Below are 14,231 nucleotides of genomic sequence, written 5' to 3'. Positions count from 1 at the left end.
GAGGTCTTTTACTTCCTTTGTTAGATTGATTCATAGATATTTCATTTTTGGGGATGGTATTGTAAAAGGAATTGTTTCTCTAATTTCTCTCTCAATGAGTCTGTTATTTGTGTACAAGAAGGGGCTTGTTTTCTGAGTGTTGACCTTGTATCCAGCTACTCTACTGAATCTGTCAATTAAGTCTAGAAGTCTTTTGGCGGAGTTTTTTTGGGTCTTCTATGTAAAGTATCATATCGTCAGCAAATAATGACAGTTTAACTTCTTCTTTTCCTATCTTTATTCCTTTTATTTCTTTCTCTTTTCTAATTGCTGTGGCTAATGTTTCCAGAACTATATTGAACAGGAGTGGTGATAGTGGGCATCCTTGTCTTGTTCCTGATTTTTGCATGAAAGTTTTCAGTTTTTGATGATTTAGTATGATGTTGGCAGTTGGTTTTTCATAGATAGCCTTAATCAGGTTAAGATAAAGACCTTCTATTCCAATTTTCTGTAGGGTTTTAGTCATGAATGGGTGCTGGATTTTGTTGAATACTTTTTCTGCATCTATTGAGATGATCATATGGTTTTTGTCCTCGACTGTGTTAATATGGTGTATTACATTTATTGATTTACGAATGTTGAACCATCCTTGCATCCCTGGGATAAATCCAACTTGGTCAGGGTGTATGATCTTCTTGATGACCCTCTGTATTCTGTTTGCCAGTATCTTGTTGCGGATTTTTGCATGTATGTTCATTAGGGAGATTGGCCTGTAGTTCTCTTTTTGGGTTGGGTCTTTCCCTGGTTTTGGAATCAAAGTAACACTTGCTTCCAGGAATGAATTTGGAAGCTTTGCTTCCCTTTCAATTTCCTTGATGAGTTTAAAGAGTAATGGCTTTAGTTCTTCTTTAAATATCTTGTAAAATTCAGCAGTGTAGCCATCTGGACCTGTGCTTTTCTTTGTTGGTAAATATTTTATTACATTTTCAATTTCACTCATTGTAATTGTGGTGTTTAGAATTTCTGTATCTTCTTCATTTAACTTTGACAATTCTTATGTATCTAGGAATCTGCCCATTTCTTCTGTGTTTTCCATTTTATTGGAGTAGAGGTTCCCAAAGTAGGTATTGATGATCCTCTGGATTTCTGTTGGATCTGTTGTGACTTCACCTTTTTCATTCTTAACTGCATGTATTTGTGCCTTTTCTTTCCTTTTTCTGATAAGGTTGGCTAAGGGTTTATCAATTTTATTTATTCTTTCAAAAAACTAACTCTTTGATTCATTGATTTTTTTTTGTATTGTTCTCTTAGTCTCCATTGCATTGATTTCTGCCCTAATCTTTATAATTTCCTCTCTTGTATGAGCTTTGGATTCGTTATGCTCTTCTTTTTCTAGGAGCTTGAGGTTCTGTATTAGGTTATTTATCTGAGTTTTCTCTGTTTTCCTGTTATGGGCATTCACTGCTATGAATTTCCCATGTAGAACTGCTTTCATTGTGTCCCATAGATTCCTCTATGTTGTACTGGCATTTTTATTTACTTGTAGAAACTGTTTAATTTCTTCTTTAATTACTTCTGTGACCCATTGGTTGTTCAAAAGGGTGTTACTCAGTTTCCATGTGTTTGTTGGGGTTTTGCAGTTTCTTATGTTATTGATCTCCAGTTTTATTGCACTATGGTCTGATAATATACAGGGGGTAACTTCTATTCTTTTACATTTACTTAGATATGTCCTATGAGCTAGCATGTGGTCTATTCTGGAGACCTGTGTGCAGCCAAAAAGAATGTATATTCTGATTTTGTGGGGTGGAACACTCTGTAAACATCTATTAAGTCCATTTGTTCAATACCTTGGTTCAGTTCTAGAATTTCCTTGTTAACTTTTTGTCTAGATGATCTGTCTATTTGTGATAGTGGGGTATTGAGGTCTCCCACTACAATTGTATTAGTGTTTATTTGGTTTTTCATGTCTATTAATATTTGTTTTGTATAGTTGGGGGCATTTGTATTTGGTGCATATATATTTAGGATTGTCATCTCTTCCTCTTGGATTGTTCCCTTCACAAGGATGTAGTAACCATCTTTGTCTCTCTTAATTAGTTTTGGTTTGAAATCTACTTTGTCTGCAAATAAGATTGCTACCCCTGCTTTCTTCTGGGTTCCTGTGGCATGAAGAACTTTTTTCCATCCTTTTACTTTCAGCCTATGAGTTTCTTTTTGGGTTAGGTGTGTTTCTTGTATACAGCATATTGTTGCATTTTCCTTTTTAATCCATTCTGCCAGTCTATTTCTTTTGATTGGTGAATCGAGGCCATTAACATTGACAGTTATAATTGATAGATATTGATTTATCCTTGTCATGATGTTTTACTTTTGTTGGCTCTTTTATTTCTTATTTTTTCCCTCTTTCCCTTTAGTGTCTTGCCTTGCCTGGTGGCTTCCCTCTGTTGGGCCTCATGGAGTTGTGACCTTCATTGCTTTTTTCTAGGATATTGTTTAGAATTGCTTGTAGTGCTGGTTTGGTGTTCATGAAATTTCTCAGGTGTTCTTTGTTGTGGAAGTATCTAATTTCCCCATCAATTTTGAAAAATAATTTTGCAGGATCCAACAGTCTAGGTTGGAAGTTATTTTCTTTTAGGGCTTGAAATATTTCACTCCAGGCTCTCCTTGATTTGAGGGTTTGTCTTCAGAAGTCTGCTGTGATTCTGATGGGCTTTCCTTTGTAGGTGATTTGTTTCTTTTCTCTAACTGCTTGTAGGATTTTGTTTTTCTGTTGGGTTTCTGGGATCTTGACTATTATATGTCTAGATGTAGATTTTTTTGATCATGGCTAGCTGGAGTTCTATATGCCTCACTTATCTGTATGTCCAATTCTCTACCTCTGTCTGGGAAGTTTTCCACTATTACTTCTGTGAGCAGTTTTTTTTATGTCAATTGTGCTTTCTCCCATTTTTTCATGTACTCCTATCAGTCTTATGTTATTCTTCTTTGCATTGTCTAGCAGTTGTTGGATTGATTTCTTTTGGTCCCTTACTATTTTTAAGAAATCCCTATTTTCATGGTCTCTAACCACAATCCTATCTTCTATATCGGATATTCTATCTTCAGATTACCTTAATCGGCTGTGGATACTTTCAATGGAGTTTTTGATCTCCTGAATAGTTGTTTGAATCTGTTTCATGGATTCCATTTCTTTCTTATGTTGGGCAACCATGGTTTCCATTTCTTTCTTATGCTGGGTATTCATGGCTTCCAGCATGTTTCTGAGCTCATCTATTTTTTTTATCTGCTTCTGTTCTAGATCCGCTAATCATGTCTTTCACTCTACTCACCATCTCTGCAGATACCTGGGTGATTATTTCTGCTTTGAATTTTTCTAGAGCCTCATTCATCTGTTTTGTTACTTCCTGTGCTATCAGTTCAGGGTATCCAGGTGGTTGGTTATGGGACTTTTCCATCTCATTTCCCCCAGGATTTACCCTTGGTGGGGTGGAAGTCTGAGTTTGTGCCTTGCTTAAATGTCTTCTCATTTTTGTTTTTGGCACTGTCCTTGGTTTAACTTCTGGGTTGATAGTTTGAAATTGCTTATTGTAGGTATCTTTGTTGCTTGTAATTAGAACCCTTATGGAATGATTGCTTCTCAGAGGTGTCTTCCAGATATAGCTGGTCTTTCAGTTTTGAGTCTCTAATGACTCTAAGGCTATCTCATTTTCCTTATACTAGGAAGGTTCATTGACTAGATCAATACTCACACCTTAGCCCAAGTGATACAATCAGCAACACCACTGCATCAAGTACATCTTGAAAATGACATTTTGTGGTAGTTATTAATCTATCACCTTTAGCTGTGTGAATTAAATCAAGATCGAGGACCAACCCAACATATAGTGAATAAACTCTTCAATACAACAACTTTACCCTTTGGGATGGGGAGTTAGAAGGGGCTGGAGAGGGAGGGATAGACGGGAAGAAGGATAGGGGAAGGTTAGCAGTGTGGTCAGAGGACACAGGTGAGAAGGAAAAAGAGAATACTAGGAAAATAAAGAAGAACTCCGAATGAGGACCAAAACAGGGACAAAAAGGGAAGATGAACAATGTGGAAGAGCAAGAGAGTGAGTATAAGAGAGAAAGGAAAGAGAAAAGAAAGAAGAAAAGAAAAAAAGGAGAGAAAAACAAATATTTGCAAAGAGTAGGGAAAAAATTAAAGATAAGAGGAGCAGAAGAAAAGAGAAAAAAACAATAAAACTAATTTTGGGAATAAAAAATAACAATGAAGATGAAGGGCCTCTTTCAGGGTATGTCTCTGCTGTCACAATAGACAATGTGGGTTGCAGTGTGCAGATATAAGTCAATGAGTCTCAGCAAGCTAGTCACAGACCCATGAGACTCAGGCAGATTTCTGGCTGCAAGTCCTAAAAGTTGAGCTCCCTGTCCTCCTGTAGGGTTGAAGTCTACAGAGTTGTATTTCAGGTTCCAGCTGCCCTTCCCCTGAAGATAGTTCTGGTCCTGATGGGAGGTGAAGATGACTCCAACTTACCCAATACAGTGGTCTGGTGGTCCGGTGTCCTCTGAGTCTTTGTAGTGTGCAACCAGGTGGCTGGGGGGTGTGGGGGGGGCAGTGTCCAGTAGATTGCTACTGGGGCGCCGGCTGATTTGGCGTGTTCAGCGCGACTGGCGACATTGCTACGGCATCCACAGACCTGCCTGTCTGCAGCAGGCTGATTCAGCGCATTCCGTTTTGCCAATTTTTAAATTGGGTTATTTACCTTGTTGTTGAATTGTGAAAGTTCTTTATACATTCTGGGTGCTAGAACCTTTTTCAAATATGCAGTTGGCAAATACTTTCTCCCATTCTGTAGATTTCATTTTAATTTTTTTTAGTGGCGAGGATCAAATACAGAGCCTCATGTATGCTAAGCAAGGACTACAACCCAGCTACAGCCTCAGCCCACTTTCACTTTCTTTCTTGGTGGTGTCCTTTGATGCATAATATTTTTGGTTTTGACGAAGTCCAAATTACGTATTTCTTCTGTTTCTTTTTGCTTTTGTTTTCATATTTTTAAAAAAATTGTCCAATCTAGGAAGTCATGAAACTTTACATCTGTGTTTCCTTCTAAGAGTTTTTTAGTTTTACTGCTTACATTTAGGTCTCTTCCTAGTCTGAATGACTTTTTTATATGGTGTGAGATAGGGATCTAATTTCATATTTTTGTTTATAGATACCTATTTGTCCCAGTATTGTTCATTGAAGGGACTTTTCTTTCCTCCTGCTGAATGATTTTAATATTCCTGTTGAAAACCAGTTGATTTACGTATATTAATTTCTTTTTAGACTTTCAGTACTATTCCCTTGATCTGTATGCCTATTCTTAGGCCAGTGCCATGCTACTTTAACTTTTGAAACAGGGAAGTTTTGCTCTTCCTTTAATGTTTGCTTGATTGTTTAGAGTTTCTTGCAACTTCATATGAATTTTAGAATCAGCTTGTCTATTTGTGAATAAATGGAAGCTGGGATTTTGATAGGAATTGCATTAAAACTTATAGATAAATTTGGAGAGTATTATCATCTTAACAATATTAAGTCTCCTAAGCCATAAATGTGGCATATCTTTTCACTTACTAAGGTTATTTTCAATTTTTTAGCCATGCTTTGTAGATTTTAGTGTACAAGTCCTGCACTCCCTGACTTAAATTTCTGAGTATTTCCTCTTTTTGATGCTATTACAATTAACATTATTTTCTGACTTTCATTTTTGTATTATCCATTGCTCCATTTTGGAATACAATTGACTTTTTTTTGTACTTACCTTGTATCTTGCAAGTTTACAGATCTGTCTTTTTAGCTATAATAGTTTTTTTGCATTGTTAGTTATTTTTGGTAGATTCTGTGAGGCTTTCTATATATAAGATCATGTCTGTAAATATAGTTTTACTTCTTTCTTCTAATCTGGATGCCTTTTGTTTCATTTTCTGGACTAATTGCTCTGGCTAGAACCTCCAGTACACTGTTGAAATGTATAATTTGCTGTGTCTTATAACAATTTCTGCCTTAAAGTCAATATTTCTCTGTTATTGGTATAGTCACTCCAGCTCTCTGATTATTTTTGCATATATCTTTTTCCATCCTTTTACTTGTGTTTAATCTAAAGTATGTCTTATACACAGTACATTGTGGAGTTGTTTTTTAAACAATCTGTTTTGCTAATCTTCTACCATGCAACTGGAATGTTTAATCCATTTGCATTTAATATAATTAATAAAGAAAGACTTAGTTCTGCCATTTTTCTCTATTACTGCCTTATGTTGTGTTAAATGGATATTTTCTAGTATACCATTTTCATTCCTTTTACTATATATTTTAAGCCATTTTCTTAGTATTTGCCTTGGGAATTACAATCAACACCTTCATACATAACACTTACAGATTAATGCCAATGTCATTTCAATATTATATAAAAAATTTGCTCCTGTATAGCTTCACTTCTCCAATTTATGTTGTTTTGATCATGAATTATATAGGTCTACAATGCATGCCCTTTAGCATATATTTATAATCATTATAACAATAATTTATCATTGTTATTTAATGTACTTGTTTTCTAAATCTTATAGAAGAAAAGAATGTTACCAACCAAACATACAGCAACACTGGCTTTTATATTTGTCTGTGTAGTTACCTTTACTGATGTTCACATTTCTTGGTATATCTTTGAGTTACTGTCTAGTGTCCATGTATTTCAGCCTATAGGATTCCCTTCAGTATTTCTGGTAAGAGCTACTGCAGCAACAAACTTCCTCAGCTTTTGCTTTTCTTTTTAAAATTTTGATTAATTCTTGGTTTCTTCTTTATTTTTGATCATTGATTTGCTGAACGTGGAATTCTTGAGAATTCTGAGATTTTTTTCTCCTCTCAGAACTTGAAATATTTTTGCTTTCTGACTTCCAAGTTTTTTAAATGAGAAATTGACTGATCATATTATTGAAGATTCCATCTCAGTGACTGGTTACTCTCTCTTGGTGCTTTCTCTTGCTTTGTGCTTTGATAGTTTGATTATAATATGTCTCCATCTGGCCCTCTTTAAGTTTATCCTACTTGAACTTCAGTGGGCTTCTAGAATGTGTAGATTCACGTTTTCTAACAAATTTGAGGATTTTACTCCCGTTGCTTCTTCAAATACTCTTTCTCTCGCACGCCTCCTGAAATTTCCTTTATGCAGACGTTGGTGTCTGGTGGTGTCCCATAGATTGGTCAGGCTTGGTTCACCTATCTTCATTCCTTTTTCTTTCAGTTCCTCAGGCCAAGAATCTAAATTGATATATCCCCAAATTTGCTGATTCTTTCTTCCGCTGATTCAAAGCTGCTATTGATCTCCTCTAGTGAATTTTTCATTTTAGTATTTGTACTTTCCAATTTCTCAATTTCCATTTGGTTCCTTTGTATAACTCCTGTATCTGCAATGATATTCTCCTTTGGGAGGGACATTATCCTCATGATTTCCTTTGGTTCACGGGGCATGGCATTTTTTTTTTTTTTAGTTCTTTTGTCATATCTGAAGTTGCTCATTTGAAGCCTTTGCTTAGTTATGCCAGTGTCTGACTTCCCACAGGGATATTTTCTCTCCATTACTTCCCCCCCCCCCAATATCTGTGACATGCTCTTGTTTCTTTGCCGCCCTCTTCCCTAGATTTCAGGGTCCTGGATGCCCAGTCTTCCTCTAGCTTTTCAGCAAGCAATGCTCTCCCTCCTTGAAGCCTTTCTGCATGATCCCTTTGCTGGAATCCCCACTCTTTCATTGCTTAATCCCTCAAAGCCTCACATTTCTAAAGTTGCTTACTTATTGTAACTATCAGTTCTGAAACAGTAAACAAAACTGCCTTTATTTCTCTGTATCTCAGCCTCACTTCTTTTTGTTTGTTTGTTTGTTTTTGGTACTGGGGATCGAACTCAGGACCTTGCACTGGTGAGGCAGGCAGTGGAACCACTGAGCTAAATCCCCAGCCCAGCATCACTTCTGAGCTCCTACTTCCTGAGTAATGGGGGATGGAGCAATTCCATGTCTCTAAGGTTTCTACCACATTCTTGCTTCCTTTCTGACCACATGTGGAATGTAGCAGACCTCACCAGCCTCCTGCTGCCTCCCTCTGGGCTCTCTCTGCCCCTCCACTGTCAGTAAAAACCATCCCCTTTCACTTGGCCCCAAAGACCTTTGTGGCTCTCTGGCCTCTCCTCCTGCTACCTGGGAATCTCACACTATGAGAAACTGGTTCTCCTTCCATTTTTCTGGCCAAGACCCTTTGTTTTTACCTCTGGTCTGTACCTGGAAATCAGCGTACAGGGTCGGACAACTGCCGAACGAGGTATAGCCTTTGTCTTTCCAGATGAATAAAACTGACACTAGCTTCCTAAGACACTCATGGGAATAAAGAATCAAGGACACCCCCTTGGCTCTTCCTTTGAAGTTTTTAGGTTCTTCCATGATGTCTGGTGGGCTGGAGTGGACTAAAGGAGGGTGAATGGCAGATAAAGCCTAGAGGGCTAATGGGACTCTTGTCCTGGGTAGGATCAGGGAGCTTGTATGGTGGCCATGACTCAGGGGTAGGGACCCAGAGGGAAGGGGGGGTTCTAGGCAGGTTGCCGTCAGTCTCTTCTGGTACAAGTATCACAATGATGTTTGACATGAGAGAGAGTGAAGGAACAAGAGAATGAACTAAAAGAACACTTGGGGCTCAGGACACTTTGGGGGTGGTTCATCAGTGACTTGGAGGATCTTTCTGAGGCATCATGGGCATTCAAGGTGATGGGGAGCACATGGGCTTCATGAGGCAGTACAATAACCAGGATCAGGGAGTCTAGGGCATGTGGCGTATGAGGCTGGTACAGAAACAAGATGTCCTGGGTTATTCATGGGATGGTCACAGAAACTTGACTTTGTTTCGAGGATTTAGGCTGGGGATGGTTGAAAACATTTGGATTTCATTGAGCAAAAGAATAGAAAAAGAGGGAAACAGAGTGAAAAGGATGCAAAGTGAGGTACAGGAGATGTGGGGAAAAGAACCAGTGGACAAAGGCTGAGTGGAGAGAGAAGACAGATGGAGAAGAAAGGAAAAGAGAGATGGAAAGGGGAAAGAGATGGAGAAAGGGAAAAAAGAGACAGAAAGGGAAAGAGAGGGAAAAACCATTAGCAATGGATATAAGTTGGAAGTGAAAGGCATCTGGCAACCTTGCATTGCCTATGAAATGATATTAACATTTTATTATTGTAAGGTGAGCTTTTTAAAACGGAATTTTAAATGTTACCCTGCTGTTCGGGAACACAAAAACCTTTAATTTTATGCAAATGAACAGCGAGGAGCTGAGCGCTTAATGTAAACGAACACTTTCTTTGTAGGAGAGGTTGGAAAGGAGGAAAAAAAATTCCCCAGGATTCTTTAATTGCTGTCTGAAATTATGTAAATCCCAGCACCAGGCAGAACACAATTACCCCGCGGCCCTCCCTGCCAGCGCCGCTAATGTCTAACAAAATATCGGTGGGTGACATTTAGACGAGGTAATGCAAATGAGAATTAATTTTTTTCCAAGACAAAGGGCAGCTGAAAGATCACCTCATTCATATACAGGAGCCCAGAAAGCTCCTGAATGCTGGGGGTGGGGTGGGGTGGACAGGAAGCCTGGGGCAGATGCCCTCCCTTGGGCCTGGGTCCCCAGAATTCAGGCCTGGGGAGCCTTAGGTTGTGAACACTCTAACTGCATTCCCAAGCAGTTCTTCCTGGGAATCAAGTTAACAAATGTAAATAGTCATTAAAATATACATTCCCTCGCATGGAGGTGACCCTTTCTGAGCTATAAGGTGCTTTCCCAGCTCTTTCTTCCCCCATGCTCACGGTGGTCTTGCAGGCTGCTGCTTGAACTCACATGGAACGAAGGAAAGTGAGGCTCAGATGAACCTGGTCACCCAGCCAAGGCCACAAAGGCTCGTGATGAACTCCAAAGGCAAGAACTCTTCATGTTTTGTTGTTTTCTGGTACTGGGGAATTGAACCTAGGGCCTCACACTTGCTAAGCAAGCACTCTCCCAGTGAACTGCATCCCCAGCCCCTTCTTATTTTTATTTTGAAACGGTCTTGCTAAGTTGTCCCTGTGGGCTTGAACATGTGATCCTCCTGTCTCAGCCTCCTGAATAGCCAGATGTACAGATGTGCAGGATGTTGGTTGTGTTTTTCTCATCTCTTCTTCTTTCCCCTTCTTCTTTTCTTTCTTCCCTGCCTTTTTCTCTTCATTCCCAATTGTTCCATTTAAGAAAGTATTTTCAGCCAGGCATAGAGGCACAAGCCTATAATCCCTGAACTGTGGGAGGATGAGGCAGAAGGATTGCAAATTTGAGCCTAGCCTGGACCACTTTGGCAACTTAGTGAGACTGTCTCAAAATAAAAAATTTTTAAAAATAAGGGCTGGGGATTTTGCTCAGTGTAAAGTCCCCTGGGTTCAATTCCCAGAACCTCCTCACCACCACCAAAAATGTCAGTTAAAAATTGTTTTTAGGGGCCGGGGATTTAGCTCAATGGTTCTGCCACCTGCCTTGCAAGCACAAGGACCCGAGTTCAATTCCCAGTACCAAAAAAAAAAAAATTGTTTTTAGTAAGCAGCTTGCCAAGAGAATACCAGGGCCCCATTTTAGCTGCATCCCAGCCCAAATTCTTTCCTCTCATTAGAACAACCTCTGTATGCACTAGTTCCCATCCATCCTTTAAGTCTCCACATAGAAGCCACTTCTTGGGAGCTTCCTTGCCTGACCTGCTCCCCACCCCAAAGCCCAAGACCTTACACAATCTGCAGTCAAGCTGGCTCCTCCCTGGGAGGTTGTGAATTCCAGGAGGGCAGGGACAGAGTGTCTCCTGGTTGCCCCTTCTAACTCCAGGGTCCGGAACACTGCCACTGGGCACTGCCTTTGCTCAGTAAATGTTTAATGACTTCATGAATAAATTAATGCTCAAAAAGGAGATTGTGGATTGGTCAAAGTGAACATAATGGTTTACACACATAAAAAATGTGAAGCAGGAAGTACTAATAATTCTCTTAATTAGCCCTGGAATTCTGCAAATGCAATTGGAGGGGAGGAGGGAAATGCCTGCTGGAGAGGAAGCCAGGAATCTTGCAGGTTAGGAGAGCTCTCTCCCTGCTAACCTAGTTAGTGCCAACATGGCTGCATCTGAAGGCCTGCAAACTATGGTAACTTAGCTTAGGCACCTCCTGGTGGTTTGTGGGTTGTTTCTGCCAGCTTTTGATCTAAGGCTATCCCTCTGGTCTCTCTGAAGGATATGTTGGGGGCTTCACTCAAGTCTGGAGACAGGCAAATCTACCATTAAAAATGAAACAAAACAACATTCTGTATATATACTTAATTATTTACTTTACAAAGATATTAGCTAGACAGGCTTGGTTGTACATGCCTATAATCCCAGCACTCAGGGAGTCTGAGGCAGGAGGATTGCAGCTTTGAGTCCAGCCTGAGCTACACAGCAAGCTGCTATTTAAAAAAAAAAAAAAGCAAAAGAGATATTATCTGTCCCTACAATTTTGAAAAGAATATCTGATTAATTCATCTGTTTTTCTTTATTAAAAAAACCCTAAAACCAGAGGGCAAGGGATATAGTTCTGTGGTAGAGTCCTTGCCTAGTATACACAAGGGCCTAGGTTCCATCCCCAGCACTACAGAAAAATAAGATTTAAAAATATGAAAAACTACATAGAGCTACAACTATGGGAGAAATCAAGAGATTTTTCTAAGCTTCCCACTTCAAAAAGCTTGAAGTCCAGACAGTTAGGAAAGTGAGTTCATTCAAATCTGTTAAAACCAGATTATAATGATGATTTTGAATCTTTCTGGAGCATAAAAAAAGAACTTCTTCCTTCTTCTTTCCCTCCTCCTTCTCCTTCTCCATTTTCTTCAAAGAGAACAACGCCCATATAGTACCTCCAAAGGTTCAGTGTGATAGCCAACCCGACTCCATCTTGAGCCTCACCACCACTGTGTGCTTGTGCTTGGACAAAGCACCCGAAACTCACATTTTGTTTGGCAGAACACTTGCTGCAGTTGCAAGTTGTTTTTTTGTAGCTCAGCTAGTGTGTGAAACTTCCTCTTGCCCCCCACTAACCTGGCATGGTTCTGCTTCTGTAAAATTCCGCTTGCTCTCCCCTTGAGCCCTCCCCAACTGAAAGCATGATTTGAAAGGAGAAATCAAACTGCTTCTAGGTGCCAAGAGATCTTTCCAGGCACTAGCCTCTCTCCATCACCAGCTTTAAATAAACGGACTCAAATCTGACTCAGAGTGTCTCTGCATCCCTATAGTTCCAACTCACTTGGGTAGAAGATCAGGAGGGGAAAGAAATCATTAAGTCACACAGAGGTAATCCAAGATGGAACAGGTCACCCACGTGACAGAAGAGCTAAGGACTCAACAGGACAGGGGGGCCACCCAGACATGGGCAATAATGAGAAGCTGCCACCATAGGAGGCACAAAGGGAGACTGGCAGGGGCCACTAGGAGGAGGCTGGAGCCAGGGAAAATACACAGCCAGTGATGAAGAAACCCCTAGGAGGGGGTGGGGGAGAGCAGTTTCTTCTTCTTTTCCCACCAATCAGCCCTCTGATTGGTGCCCGTGCCTCCCTTTGGGTTGATCTCCTGGCCTCCAGCTGCCTGGGCTGCCCTCCCCCCATCTCCTGCCCTCATTCAGAACCAAGCAGAAGAAGCTGGAAGCTCAGATAACAAGAACATCAGCCCTACCCCTGCTGAGGCAGAAACAGAGCACACACCAGCTGCCAAAGTCAAGCTGGTGAGCTCTTCATGGATGAGCAGGGGACAACACTGGAACTCTGATCAATCTTAACATCCAAAAAGGAGACATTTGGGAGCTGCCGGGAGAAGTGTATAGCACTTCCTATAAAGAACTCATGCTAAAATATTGAACCTGAGTTGTATCATCCCTAAAACCAGTCATTAGTTTACAAAAAATGCAGGGGAGAGGGAAACGTGTTAGAAACACTACAAGACATATAAGCAAAATCTACACTATAGGAAACTGCAGGGCAATTAACCAGTTCCTTCAACAAAAAAGTGGGGAAGATTTAAGACCAAATGTAACTTAAAGGGTCTCTTAAACCAAATACAATGAATTTTTGTTTAGATCCCAAGCCAAATAAATCACTGAAAAAACAGTTATGGGTCAGATTGAGGAAGCTTAGGTATTAACTTGGACATTTGATTATATCAAGAAATTTTTAAGTGTTGTGGTGGTATTGTGGCAATGCTTCGTTTTATTTCTTCCAAAAGAGTCTTTAGAAACATGTACTGAACATTTCCAGATGAAATGATTTGATATCTGGGATTTGCCTCAAAAATATTCAGTGGGAGCCTAAAGGATGGGTGAAGATAAAATCAGACATGAGTTGATAATCATAGAAGTTAGGTGGTAAGTATATGGAGGTACCTGTCTTTATTCTCTCTCCTTTTGTGTGTAAAGATTCCTGTAATAGAAAGTTTTAAATATTTGAAAAAGAAAATAACAGAACAAGCTAATTGAAAAATGTTTAGCTGTATGCAATATGTATTTATGACCAATGCAATTAGATAAAGAAAATGAGAAATACATATATTTAAAAGAAGGTCAACATAATTATTTGCAGGTGATAAGTTTTTTTTACTTAGAAAATTCTCTTTAAAACACCTTGAGACTAATAGACTAATTGAGTTAATAGACTAGGTAGTTACAAAATTAACATAGGAAAACAATAACTTTCCTATATACAAACTAATAACAAAATAATATCATTGAAGGCCTGTTGATAAAAATCACAAATAGGTTATAATAACTGGAAATAATTTATAAAGAAAGATGTGGAATGCATGCAAAGAAATTTTCTACAACTTATGTGGTATACAAAAGAACTCACTACATGAAAACCCATTCCTTGGTCTTAGATAGAATGCTTAATAGTACTATAAAATTATCATTCTCCATTAACTAATTCTCCATTAATTAATTTATACATTATATGCAATTATAATCAAAATCCTAGCACAAATTCTAAACTTCATTTGGAATAATAAATATATAAATATGTAATTAGGAAAATGTTGAAATGGAAAAATCTCAAAGGAAGATTTCTTATTAGGGCACCAGTTACCCCAAGAAAGCTTCCCAGTATAGTACGCTAAAAATCCGACGTAAAGTTTACAACCTTGTTTTCAAATCTA

The sequence above is a fragment of the Heterocephalus glaber genome, unplaced genomic scaffold (genome assembly GCF_053883595.1).
Source record: "Heterocephalus glaber isolate CG9 unplaced genomic scaffold, H.glaber_assembly_v1.0 deba00001479, whole genome shotgun sequence".
Taxonomy (NCBI): domain Eukaryota; kingdom Metazoa; phylum Chordata; class Mammalia; order Rodentia; family Bathyergidae; genus Heterocephalus; species Heterocephalus glaber.
This window is presented reverse-complemented; position numbering follows the sequence as displayed.